A 13,591-nucleotide genomic window follows, 5' to 3' on the forward strand; every position below is an offset into this window, starting at 1 on the left:
ACTTGCACGTGGCCATGAGAGGACCGTGCCCTCTCATTAGTCCGAGGCTTGAACCTGTCCAAACGCTGTAGCCGCTCTCCACACACTTGCCCTGACACCACGTACCAGAAATAACCCCCACCCATCCCAGCGAAGCCAGAGCCTGCACACGTTCAGGAGTTTTTTTTTAGAAAAAAGGTGCTCAGTCTTCCTCCACCCCCCCCCACCCTCCCCCCACCCACACTTCTTTCCACTCAGAACAACACAGACCTGACCCACCAGCCTGGGTTCAACTTCCACATATTTTAAGAATTAGGGTTTCAAGCGGACAGAATTGCACAGCTCTTCCAAACAGCGATGGGAGACTAGCCACACCTCTGCCCCCAGGAGCCAGCCCTCTGTGGCTTGTGCCATCCAGACCAGCATCGACCCCCAGCCCGGCGCCAACGCAACAGAGGGAAATGGTCAGATTGGTTTGCTCTTGCCGGGGCCCAGCCGTGAGGGGCTTTCCTGCTGGAGGGCCGATGACCTCTGAGAAACCCTCCCGCCTGGTCAGGGTGGGTCACTGCTCTGTGGACAGCGTATGAAGGGCCCCAAGCAGCAGTGGGCGGGTGGTGGCCGCCGCCCAGCCACTGGGAGGTGGGAGTGGGTGGTGCGTGCTCAAGTCTAGTCTGAGGCAGGAATAGTGAGCCTTACTTTTTTAAAATATATTTTATTGATTTCAGAGAGGAAGGGAGAGAGAGAGAAATATCGATGATGAGAATCATTGATCAGCTGCCTGCTGCACGCCCCATAGTGGGGACCGAGTCCACAGCCAGATTGGGAATTGAACTGTGACCTCCTGGTTCATAGGTCAACACTCAACCACTGAGCCACACCAGCTGGGCAGGTGGGCCCTGGTTGGGAGCACAGCTCCTCGGACGCCGGGTATTAGATGGAGACACGAGAAGTCGTAGGCATGCATGGGAGAGACTTAACTGTAGGCCATTGCTACCACAGGAGCCACCACAGGAGAAGGCAGCCGCACAAACGCAGCCCCCAAGCTGGCTGGTCAGCGGCAACTTATGTACACGCTCCAACAGAAGAGGCCTCGGCCAGTTGGTGCCGCTCGGGCTCCATCAACACAATCAGGTGGTCACTGCCCGCCCCTGCAGGGGGCAAGGGGCCTCTCACCTCGCAATACTGCCCCGTCCTCGCCTGCCCGCGTGCGTGTGCCAAACTGGCCTCGATCGTCCCGCGTCCTCTGATTAGGGTGCCCACAGCCCGATTCTTGAGCCCAGCTCAGTCCAGTCCAAGGACACACAGGAGGACTGCCCACCAGGGGCCCTGGGGCGGCCGAGCACAGACCCGGACTCCTGGCTCCGGTTGGGGGATATGGCAGGCCTGGGCAAGGGGAGGACTGTGGGCGGAGCGGCCCCACATCTCTCTCCAGGTGGCTTGGGAAAGGCAGGAGATGGGCCACACCTGTTTGCAAAGCCAGGACCTACTTCCCTGGGGGGGCTAAGGTCAGAGCCTGAGGAGCCCAGGAAATCCCTGAGCCCAACAATGGTGGCCGGGGAGAGGGAGGCAGGCGCGGGGGAGGCGGGGAGGAGGGAGGGGCAGTTCAGTTCTCACCTCACCTACTGCGGGCCCTCCAACCCCAAACAGCGAGAGAGAGAGAGAGAGAGAGAGAGAGAGAGAGAGAGAGAGAGAGAGAGAGAGAGAGATTTTGTGTGTGTTTAAAATTTTAGCTATTGAATAGCTGAGGGGATCGCCTCGTCTGCAAGGGGTAAAAAGGCTGGAAATAGTATAACCCCCAACTCCCTGAGTTTTCTGAATGAAGAGTGGCTTTGGGGGTGGGGGTGTGTATTTATAATCAACCGAGAGGGGAAAGAACGCTGGACCAGTCAGGAAGCAGGTTTCGAAGATCCACACCACCCGGACATTAAAGTGGTGAAGACAGATTTTCCTGGGTGACGACTGGCAGGAAAGCTGGCATTCAAAGGGACAGGGAGGGAGTGGGGAGGGGGGCCAGCGGGGGTGCAGACGCGGCCGGGGCGCTGAGTTTCCAGCGCTTTAGCCAAGAAAAGAAGGGTACAAAGCACCGTCACAAAACATGGGGGTCCCCAGGCATTGGTCCAGGAGGAGGGGCGGCACCCCTCATCTTCCTGGTCCTCCCCACCGCAGTCCCTGAGCGGGGACACTGCATCCCCACCCCAGTCAGCGGATGGATCCTCCTCCCCGGTCAGGAGCCTCGGACGATGGGACGTGGCTGCCCCGTCCACCCCAGACACACAGAGAAACTGGCTCAAGGGGCCAGAAACTTCTGGAAGGGCGGGAGGCCAGGCTGCAAAGACAAAGGTAGAGGCAGCAGATGTGGGTCCCTGCCCCCGGCGTCCCCATCGCTGCTCGGGGCTCGGGATGGGAGGTGGGCGTCGCTTCGGGACTGCGGGCTGCGCAGGAGCCCCGGGCAGAGCCGCGCCGCCCGGTTCCGCGGCTCCGGTGCAGCCCGCCGGGCGGCCGCGGGGCGGAGCCCGAGGACCGGGGACGCGGGAGCGCGGGCCCCGCCGGGCAGGAGACTCCCCTCGCCGCGCCCGGGGCCGCGCCCGCCGCGGGTGGGAAGGCGCGTCCGCATGCGGGTGGGAAGGCGCGCCCGCCGCTGGTGGGAAGGCGCGTCCGCATGCGGGTGGGAAGGCGCGTCCGCATGCGGGTGGGATGGCGCGTCCGCCGCTGGTGGGAAGGCGCGTCCGCCGCGGGTGGGAAGGCGCGTCGGGATGCGGGTGGGAAGGCGCGTCCGCCGCGGGAGGGACGGCTCAGTGACCCCGGCGCCGGGAGCGCGCCGAGGGGGCTGCTGGAGTCCCCGCGCGCCATGCACACGAATGCGGGTCCCTCCTCCAACACGGGCACCCCAGGGCGCCCCGACCCTGGACGGCCTCTCCCCACAGCCTCGACCCCTCGCTCCCTCCATCTCAGTGGGTACAGGGCGTGTCCCGAGATGAACGTCTGGAAAAGGAGGCCCCGCCCGAGGGGAGGATGGAGAGGGCAGCCCGGCCCGAGCGCCCGAGGGCGGAGGACAGGAGGGGAGGCGGCAGGATGCCGAAGGCGGGATGATTTAGGGCCCCGTGCGCGGGGAGGAGGTGGGGACCACGTTCCCTTTCCGGCTGTCAGTTTCTCCTTGTAGTTCTTTTAAAAGGACAACATAACACTGTTTGTTTGTTTGTTTTTACATCCTCCACCCCCGTTAAAAATAACGCATTTTTCATTGTTGGGAAATTAGAAAATAACAGGCAAACATGATTTTTAAAGTCTGCAGAACATCCCCCTGGAGAGGAGGCGGTTTCGATGTGTAACCTTTTAAATATACCATAACACAGCAATAAAAAAATCCTTGAAGCAGTGTTGTCTGCATCTGATTTTTTAGGCTAAATGACTAAACATGAAATGATTGGATCTAATGCAGTGGGTGTCAAGCCTGGCTGCACACGCTCTTGCTCTGAGAAGTTTTACAAAAGAGGTGGCCCCTGGGGTCGAGTCATTACCAACCTTCACCACTCACTTCCAGACCCTCCAACCCAGCAGACCCACTCACATATCTGCCGTCTGTCATCCTGGGTAATACTTGTTATTTCTTCAATATTAATCAAAATATTACTGTTTTCCTTTCTTCTTTAGTGGATTTTTGTCATTTATATTCTGAGAAAATTGCCCATTTCATCCACATTTTCAAGAATATCAGTACATAATTATATGTGTTGCTCATAATTATTTCATTAACCCAGTAACGTATATTCCCTTCTTAATTCTCAAAATCTATTTCTGTCTGAAGGCTAAAATTAAAAAGACTGATAACATGAAGTATTGGAAAGGTATAGATCAGTAGGTCTTTCACGCATTGCTGGTGGGATTGTAAATTGGTACAACGACGCCAAGGTTCGGGTTCGATCCCCAGTCAGGGCACATACAAGAATCAACCAATCATGCTGTAACCGGTTTGGCTCAGTGGATAGAGCGTCGGCCTGCAGACTGAAGGGTCCTGGGTTCAATTCCCAAGGGCACATGCCCAGTTTGCAGACTGGATCCCCAGTGCCCTGGGGTGGAGTGGGGGGGTGGTGGCGTGCAGGAGGCAGCCAGTCAATGACTTTTTCTCATCATTGATGTTTCTATCTCTCCCTCTCTCTTCCTCTCTGAAATCAATAAAAATATATTTAAAAAACAAAGAAAGTTGCAGAATGCTTGAGATGACCCTGATCTGTCCAGGGTGCTGACAACTCACAAACCATCCTGCCAAACAGGTTGGAAAGATTTGATGCCAATTATGAAATTAGCTACAGTGACTTTATGGCTTCCAGTCTCAAGAACTGTGGGTCCAAACTCTTCTGCCCACACCTCCCCCTGGAGGAAATGAAGTCAGAGACATCCTGTCTTGAGCCCAGTAGACTAGAATCCCAAGGAGCCTGGAAAAGAGTTATGAAACTTAAAAAGAAGCACAACTAAATAGTACCTGGGATAAGAGTATATGGACATTGGAGTTAAAATTTTTTAACAAAGGATTACAGTAATAGACTCACAACTCAGGATAATGGCAAATTCTGGGAGAGACCAAGGGAGCTGATAGGGAAAGGGAACACAGGTAGATGGAAAATTCTTGGTATTGTTTTGGGTCTTCATTTGTGTTTGATTCATTTATTTTTAATATTACACTTTAAATCCTAAGTATATGCCACATATATCTTGAGATGCACCAAAAGGTAAAAGATAATGAAGATTAATCATATTACTGAAAGGAATCTTGACAAAAGAGTTAAGCCTAAGGCTGTGTTTACCTGGTGCTGGAAGATTTGGGCCACCCAAAGAAATGCAAGTTTTTGGTCTATCATCTCCCACATTTTTGTTACTATTGAAAATATGTAAATTGTTAAACTTACTACTCTTTTCTATTGCGAATGACACTATATAAAATAATATAGACAGTTTGGAAATACTGCTTTGTCACTCTCCCACTTTATGAAACGATTTGATCCGAGTTGCCGCTTTGGTATTTTATTCTTGTTTCCATTCCTGGAGCTAAGCACTTCCACCGATTGCTACTTGCGAAGAAGCAATTTTTGCATCATGTGTGATTCTGTCCCTGGAAATTTTATCTCAAGTTTCCATTCGCTATTCATGATCTTCCTAATGTAACCAGTTGTTGTATAGGGTTTTCATTTTTGTTTGAAAATATAAAACAGACAATGTGGGGAGGACATACAACGAACTCCTAAACTCTCACCCCTGAGAATGAACGATTATCAAACTTTTTGTGAATGTGTGTTTTCACTTGGCTGGGAGTGCAGTTGCTGAATCCTGTGTTGGCGGCATCACCCAGATGATTTTCCAAACTACATATGAATATATATCTTAAAACAGCAAGCATTCTGTGAACTTTCTTCCGCAACTTCCCTTTTATGTATTTTGTTTTTGTTTGCACCTAAGAGTGTGGCGAGCCGGCACGGCCATGGCACACTCAGCCCCACGTTGGCGCCTTATGTGCCGCGCCAGCTCAGCCAGGTTCGGTGACCCTGAGAGGGGGCGGTGAAGGATTGAGAAAAGACAGACAAGAGAAGAAAGCTGGGTCTGGATGGGACACTGTCCTCTCTGATGGAGAGACAGCGACAGCGCCACAGACTACAAGCCGTGTCTTTGTTTTATAGCCAGATTCCGCAAGGCAAAGTCAGGGCGTGGGTTTCGATCCTACTCAACTACATGCACCTGAACTCTATCAAGCCCACATCTCTCAGGCACATGGGGCCACGTGTTCGGACCATAGGTTCAAGCTCACAACCATAGCTGTTGGCTATCATGGTGCTGGGAGGGCTCTGCCCTCCAGCTGAGACTTGCATGTGGCCATGAGAGGACTGTGCCCTCTCATTAGTCCGAGGCTTGAACCTGTCCAAACGCTGTAGCCGCTCTCACATAATAGTATATCTTGGATATCTATCTATCATCTATGCAAGATATACTACTAGGTTCAAAAAAGATATAGTACATATCCATGACTACGTCATCTATCTTAACAGATTCATCATCTGTTCTGTTGCATGGATTTACAGAAAGTGTGCCCGGCGCTGAACACACTGCCACTGTCACCCTCTCTCAAGAGCATGGCCATTGCCTACTCCCACTGAGATCACCTGAGGTGTGTTCTCCAGCTTGTTATTGCTTTTAGAAAGAGAGGGGGAGAGAGAGAGAGAGAGAGAAACATCAATGTGAGAGAAACATTGATCCATTGCCTCCTGCAGGCGCCCAAGGGGATCAAACCCGAAACCTTTTGGTGTATAGGAAGCTGCTCCAACCACTGAGCCACCCGGCCAGGGCACGATACTCATTTCTTTGCCCTCAACTTTTTATTTACCTCATGTCTTTCTCTCTCTTTCTCTCTCTCTTTAAAAATGCTTTATCTTTCCTGAGCTCATCTTCAAATTATTCTTTCAGGGCCAGTCTGCGGGTGTTAACCTCTCTTAGGGTTTACACATCCAAACCTCTATCTCACCTCTTGAATGTTCGTTTGGGTGCACTGAGGATTTCAGGTTTCTAATCCTGGGCTGTGCTGGGCTCTGCTGCTCACTACCCCTCCGCACAGGTTCCGTTCTTTCTGACCAGCGGGGATCTCTCGCCGCCTCCAGCGCTGGGCACTCCGTGGACAGAACACAAGATCATGACAGTATCACATGTCTGACCCCCCTTTCCCAGTGAGGGGTCCTCGAGCTGCGGAGAGTCCCACCTCAGACACACGGAGAAACCTGGCTAAATGGACCAGAAAGTTCTAAAAGGGCAGGATGTCCCAGGCTGACCAAGAGAAAGGTCGAGGAGGCGCAAACAGGCACCGGCCCCAGGCATCGCCTTCTGCACTCACACCCCGCGGGGAGGCCCAGGATGTGCGCAGGGCCTTGGGGGGCAGAGCCGCGCTGCCTTCCCGGCGGCCCCCTCCCGCTGGCCGGGTGACCGAGGCCGGAGCCCAGGACCAGAGACGCCCGCCCTCGGTTGCCTCTGCCCGAGCTGCGCGGAGGCCCCCCTGCTTCCCCAGGGGCTGCAGGGCTCCGAGCTGGTCACCGCTGGTGGGAAAACCCAGCTGGGACGCAGGAGGGAGGGCACGGGGCTCAGGGACCTTCAGGACTTTAGGTTTCTAGCCCTTCTAACAGCCCACATCGCCACACCACTGCCTCCTTTTACAGGAGAAGAAATCAAGACACCTGACTCCCAGCTCCCGTTCTCCCCGCGCCCAGAACTCGCCATTTTCCTGTGTTGTCACCTGCTTTGCCTTCTCACCCGCATGCAAGTCCCGGGTGGCAGGGCCCTGCTCCCCCTGAGGCCACAGACGATGCCCTCCCGCTGTGACCCCAGAGGCAGAAGCTTCCGAGCCTCCATCTGAGCCAGGCTTGGGGGGGGGGGCACTTGGGACAGGTGGATGATGTGACTCCACGAGGCTTCCAGAAGGATTCCTGGCCTGAAGGACCGACAGGTCAGGTCCTGGTCACAGCCGGCTGGGAGGGCTTCCGAGGTCACTGCCCTTGGGACCGGCTCAGGGAGCGAGGCCCCGGCAGCTAGAGCTCACGCCCTGAAGCATCAGAAGCCAGGCTTACCTGTCGGAGGGGCGCCCCCCTGAACTGGCACCTGAAGCTCACAGGGTGGTCCCGGCTGACCCGACGGACGGACATCTGTCTCCTTCCTCAGTCCCTTGAGTTTGATAGCCTGGGGTCCCCTTCACTGGGGGCCTGGGGGCCCCTTCACTGGGGGTCTGGAGGCCCCTTCACTGGGGGCCTGGGGGCCCCTTCACTGGTGGCCTGGAGGCCCCTTCACTGGGGGCCCCTTCACTGGTGGCCCAGGGTGCAATCTTCCCCAGGACCCTGCACATGATCTCATTCCAACTCCCGCGTCACCTTAAATGGCCTGTGACCTTCCTTTGCCCACACAGGCTAAGCCCCGGGCTTCTCTCAGCTGGCTGGTTGTAGCTGGAATTCTCAGCTGGGGCCTGGGGGAGACGCTGGCGTTGGGGTGTCCGCCTGCGGAGGCTGGAGGGAGCCTGTGGGCCCTCGGACCACTATGGGGGGGGCGTGAGGAGAGCCGTTCCTCCCCAGCTTCATGGAGTGCAGCCCAGTCCAGTAGAGCTGCCCGGGGCAGGGGTAGCCATGTCCGGGCAGGACGGCCCTTCCCTTTGCTGGGCTTGTTAAGGCCAGACCTCCAGGCAGGCCGAGGACCTGCAAGTCTTCGCTTCGGGTCCCACCAAAGAGGCCAGACGTTCCCCAGGCCCTTGGAGCCCCTGTCCTTCCAGAATCACAGACCGTAATGGTGCGGTCTGGGATGATAGCTTCCCCCCATCTGCACCAGCCACTCGGGGTCTGGGATGATAGCTTCCCCTCAATCTGCACCAGCCACTCGGGGTCTGGGATGATAGCTTCCTCCATCTGCACCAGCCACTCGGGGTCTCCCCTCCAGCATTGCAGCGCCAGGGGTCTCAGGGCCTCTCCTCTGGCCCCTCACAGGGAGTGGGCCAGGCTTTCATCACCGTGACCACACGCAGACATGGAGACGGTGGGAGGCAGGAACAGGCACTCAGGCCCCTGGGTCCGGACTCTGATTCTCTCTCCTAATGTTATTTGGTTAGTTGTTGCTGTTGTTTTTACCATGAATGTGTGTTTTTCTTACAATGATTTGTTTGATTTTTAAAAAGAGGAAGAAAGGGTTGTCATTGTGATCTGCTGTTCCCCCATCATACACAAACATACACCTGAGGGCAGGGGTCCTCAAACTTTTTAAACAGGGGGCCAGTTCACTGTCCCTCAGACCGTTGGAGGGCCGGACTATAGTTTAAAAAAAAGAACTATGAACAAATTCCTATGCACACTGCACATATCTTATTTTGAAGTAAAAAAAGAAAACAGGAACAAATACAATATTTGTATTTGCATGTTGGCCCACAGGCCGTAGTTTGAGGACCCCTGCCTTAGGGTATGTGTCTCTGCCAGTGCAGATGGGGAATCTGGAACCTTCCTTACTGAAGTGTGAATGGTGTCATCTCGCAGGAGTTGGACAAAGAGTGGGGGAGGACTTCGGTGTACTCTTGGGTATCCTTTAGAATTGCTTATATATATTTGCAAGGAGCTGAGATATCTCTTAGAGTTAAAATAAATTTGAAATAATTATTTGTGTTTTCACTCAATGATTCCACTCTTCGTTCTTATCCTAAAAGAACAAGCATATGTTGGCATAGATTCATGTGCAAGGATGTTGGCTGAAGCGTCATTTAGAGACTACTTAGAGATTGACAACCTAACCTTTCATCCATAAAGAATTGGCTAAATAAGTTCTCATCTACTCTCCCAATTAAATACAATGCCGACTTCATAAATCATGCTTTTATAAGTTATTTGATGATATGGGGAAATGATCTCCTTATAATGTTAATTTTGAAAAATAGGATACAAACTTAAATACAGTCATTCATATACATAATCTACATCTGGGTGATACAATATATGTCTCTGAGTGATAGATGAGGAACAACTAATAATTTTCTTAATTTCATTGTAAAGTTTTTAATTGCAAGAAAAAGCCAGAATGATTTCATTAAATAAATACAAAGATGATTTAAGCCTGGAAAGGTTCCATAGACCCTTCAATCCCTCCTTCGCAAAATGTTATCTGCAGTGGCTTGTGCCTCCAACATCCACACCCAACACCTTTTCCTCCCAACTCCCCCCTCCCCTAATCCAACCACTTCTTGACCCTCAATCCTTTAATTTATAGGGTTTCCACCATCCGATAGCCTCCTCACATCCCTTAGTAACAGTAAGGTCAGAGAAGGGAGGTTCTTGTAAGTGCTAGAGGGCCGCCAAGATTGAGGAGCCCTGGCGTGTCCTCTCTGGGGTGGTGTGAAGGGGGAGGAGGGCTGCAAAGAGGGGGCAGGGGGCAGGCAGAGCCCTGGTGCCCATGTTGGGGGAGGGACACACATTCCTGTGAGCTGGGGGACAGCTCTGTTCCTGCTCCAGCTAAACTGTGAGGCGATGGTAGGAACTATTTTTGATTCCCACCGGCAGCTGGCAGGGCCCCTGTCCTTCCAGCTTTCTAAGCTGGGATCCCATCTCCTGCAGGAGCCAGTCTGCCACTCACGGCCTTGCTCTCCCCGACTCACAGGAGAGGAAACTGAGACACAGGTAGGTGACCACAGGGGAGGACGGTGGCAGGCAGAGAACTCAGCTCCCCTATAAAGTCCAGCGCTCTTTCCTCTGACCTGGGCTCCCTCTGTGAGGGGGTGGTGTGGACGGGGAGGGGCTCAGAAGTGTTTCTGCCCTACCTGGGCCCCCACAGAACTGGCCGCAGGAAGAGTGGCCCTGGGCCACACTCCCTTTCCCCAACATCCAGGCAGTCCTCAGGGTAGCAGGGTCAAGCACAGGGCTAAAGGTTGGGGGTCTCTGGGTCTCTGAGGATGAAGAGGTGGTGTTTATTGGGGGGCACACAGCCTGAGTTTGGAGACGCTGAGCAGCTCCTTCAGCCATGATTACACAGTTATGGTCTGGTTCTGACTGGCCTGCAGTTGATACACAGACACCCAAGTGGAAGTAAATGAAGGCAGCTAGTCCCCTAGGCTCTCCATATGGACTGGGCTCTTTTGGGAAAATTGGGTGCCCTCTGGTGGACACTTGAGGCATTTCACTATATATATTTTATCCTCCAAGAAGTTCCATGATCATTTCCACCACTACCGCCCCCCAAACACCCACTCCACTGACAAGCCATTTGAGGGGGTCTCTTCAATAGGTACAAAAGGGCTTCTTGGATCCAAGATTGGATTTCAACACATGACATTCTAATATAGTCTAAGCAAGCGTTTACATAGCACTTGTGTACATGGGTTTATACAAACCCATTTATTCCTCGCAGCCACCCTATGAGGTAAGTACTATTATCATCCCTACTGTAGAGATGAAGAAATCATGGCACAGAGAAGTTAAGTGACTTGCCTCAGGTCACACAGCCAGTCTGGAGTCCAGACGCTCGGCCATGCTGCCTCTCACTGGTGTGGGAAGCTCCATGTAGCAACAGAGGCACAGCCAGAGGATGTGTGTGCATGCAACAGAGAGACTGTCCCCAGACCCCTTCTCTGATTCCCCCCAAGCTCACCCCGTACCTCCCGGGGATGAATCTGTCCTGCCACCTGAATGGAGAGTCAGGAGATTTCCAAGAACCTCCTTTCTTTGACCTTATTGTTACTTTCGATCACTTCTGGGAGGTGGAAAGTGAGAGCGGGGGCAGGGCTGCTCAAAACTTTGCAAATCTCAGGGAGAGTCAGAGTTCTCTAAGGCAATATGGTCCCATCACCAACTGAGCCAGACACCAGTGCAGGCACAGCCCAATCAGGTGGCATCCACACTGCCTGCTCACTCTCCACCCTCTTGGCATAGAGGGGCTCCCGGTGAGCAATCATAAGACTTGCCTCTCTTCTGAAACCTGAAACACGGGGGTGTGGGGGTCAGAAGAATCCCTTTCCATCATTTCACAGATCAGGAAATGAGCCTCTTCCTAAGACCCCCCGACCCTCAGTCATCACATGCTAGCTGACAATCTCCTGTGGGTGTTGGGAGGCAGTGATACAGAGGTGGGCGAAGACCAGCTCTCTGACCTTAAGGAACTCTGTCTAGCAGAGGAAGGTCCGCTGAGCAAAACAATTGTAATTCAGTGCGATGGGTGGACAATGGCGGTGACTGCTGCAGAGGCGGAGGTGGGCCTCTGCTTGAGTTGGGCAGAAAGGCTTTGAAGGAGGTGCCACTGGTGACTGGTCTTGGCGGGTGGACTGGGATGCACAGGGGTGGCGAAGAAGAGCATTCCAGAGACGCAGCAGCGGAAAACAACAGGGCAAGTGCAGGGAACTGTGAGTGTTTTTGTGTGTGTTTTTCTGGCTGACACAGAGGCTGCCTGGGAAGAGGACAGGAGACTGGAGAGTTGGGGTCAGATTGCGAAGGTCTCACTTGCCAGGAGAGTGAGTTCAGACTTGACACCATAGTGCAGGCAAGGGATGGTGTCAATCTCTCCTAAGAGCATAGATGAGGAGGTGCCTGGCCATGCTCAGAGGGAAGGAAGGTCAAGGAGAGGGGCACTGGAGATGGTTTGCTTAGTCTATTAATGTCTCATTAAACTTCTATCGAGCTCTCTATTAGTCAGGACTCAAGGACACCAGAACTCCATCTCTGCCCATGGCTTATCTCTGCTCATCTCTGCCTTGCTCTGCTCTGCAAAGAGCCTTCCTTCACATTGAGGGAAGCTGGCCACCCACAGCCCTGTGCCTGCATCATCTCAGCTAGCAACCCTAGCATGAAGAGGACCTCCTTCCCATGTGTGTGTATTAGTGTGTGTATTAATCCCAAGGAAGCCTCCTGCTTGATTAGTAATGACCTATGAACCAGAAGGTCAGGGTTCAATTCCCAGTCAGGGCACATGCCCAGGTTGTGGGCTCCATCCCCAGTGGGGGGCGTGCAGGAGGCAGCCGATCAATGATTCTCTCTCATCATTGATGTTTCTATCTCTCTCTTCCTCTCCCTTCCTCTCTGAGATCAATAAAAATATATATTTTTAAAAATCTTCCATGGGAAAGAACAGATTGCCTACAAAGGAATGAAAACCAGATTGTTATCAGACATCTCATCAGCAACCCTGATGCCATCTGAAGGTGGAGCAGAGCCTGCAAAGGGTGGAGGAATGGGCAACACCACTGGTTGTCGCCGCATCTGTGCCCTTATTCCTCCTTAGTAAGAGAACCTTGGGATGTTAGCCAGGTGCAGAGCCATCGAGAATCAAGGTTACACCCCCAGCCTCCCTTGAAGCTAAGTGTGGCCACATGACTAAGTTCCGGCCGTCCCTTCCTTCTTTGCACCTTCCTCCATCCAGGCTGCTGCCTCTATGCAGCCATCATCTTAAACCATGAGGACAAGTGCCACATCTTCTGTGGCGCAGAGTAGAAAACTGAGAGGAGCCTGGTCCCCCGCAGTCATTTCCATGAGAATGAAATAAACTTCAATTTGCTTGCACCGCTGTTATTTTTGGTCTTTTATTTTCAGTTAAACTTAATCCTAACTAATATGGAGGGGAAATTATACCCAGCCCAAATATCACTCAAGTACAAGAGTAAAATAGTCATTCTTCTCTAGGCAATAATCAAAGGGAATAGATGTTTAAGGATATTATTTAAAGCCCCACAAGTAAAGAATGGAAGGAGTACAGAAATGTGTGACTGGCAGGGACGAGGGAAAGAAGGGAAGCAGTGAAAACAAGCTAAATTCGTTGTCTTTCATCGCGGGAGTCGGGAGATACTGTTTAAACGTGATGAATTAGGCACAAAGATATTAGCATATTTTCTGGCATTATGGAAGAGCTATCAGAAAGGCTAAAAAGAGAACTGGTTGAAAATTATTGCTTCTGGGGAATGGATCTCATAATTGATGGGGGTGGGGGGAACTGACCGATTTTTCAATTTTACTCTTGTGCACCGTTTAAATATGTGTGTAGGAAAACCTCTGAAGGATAAGTACCTAACTCAGAGGTGTAACCAACCCTCCCAGGGACAGAGTGGACCCAATAGGGGAGGGTGTGAGCACAGACTAAG

Source organism: Myotis nattereri (assembly GCF_964212035.1).
Source record: "Myotis nattereri genome assembly, chromosome: 16".
Taxonomy (NCBI): Eukaryota; Metazoa; Chordata; class Mammalia; order Chiroptera; family Vespertilionidae; genus Myotis; species Myotis nattereri.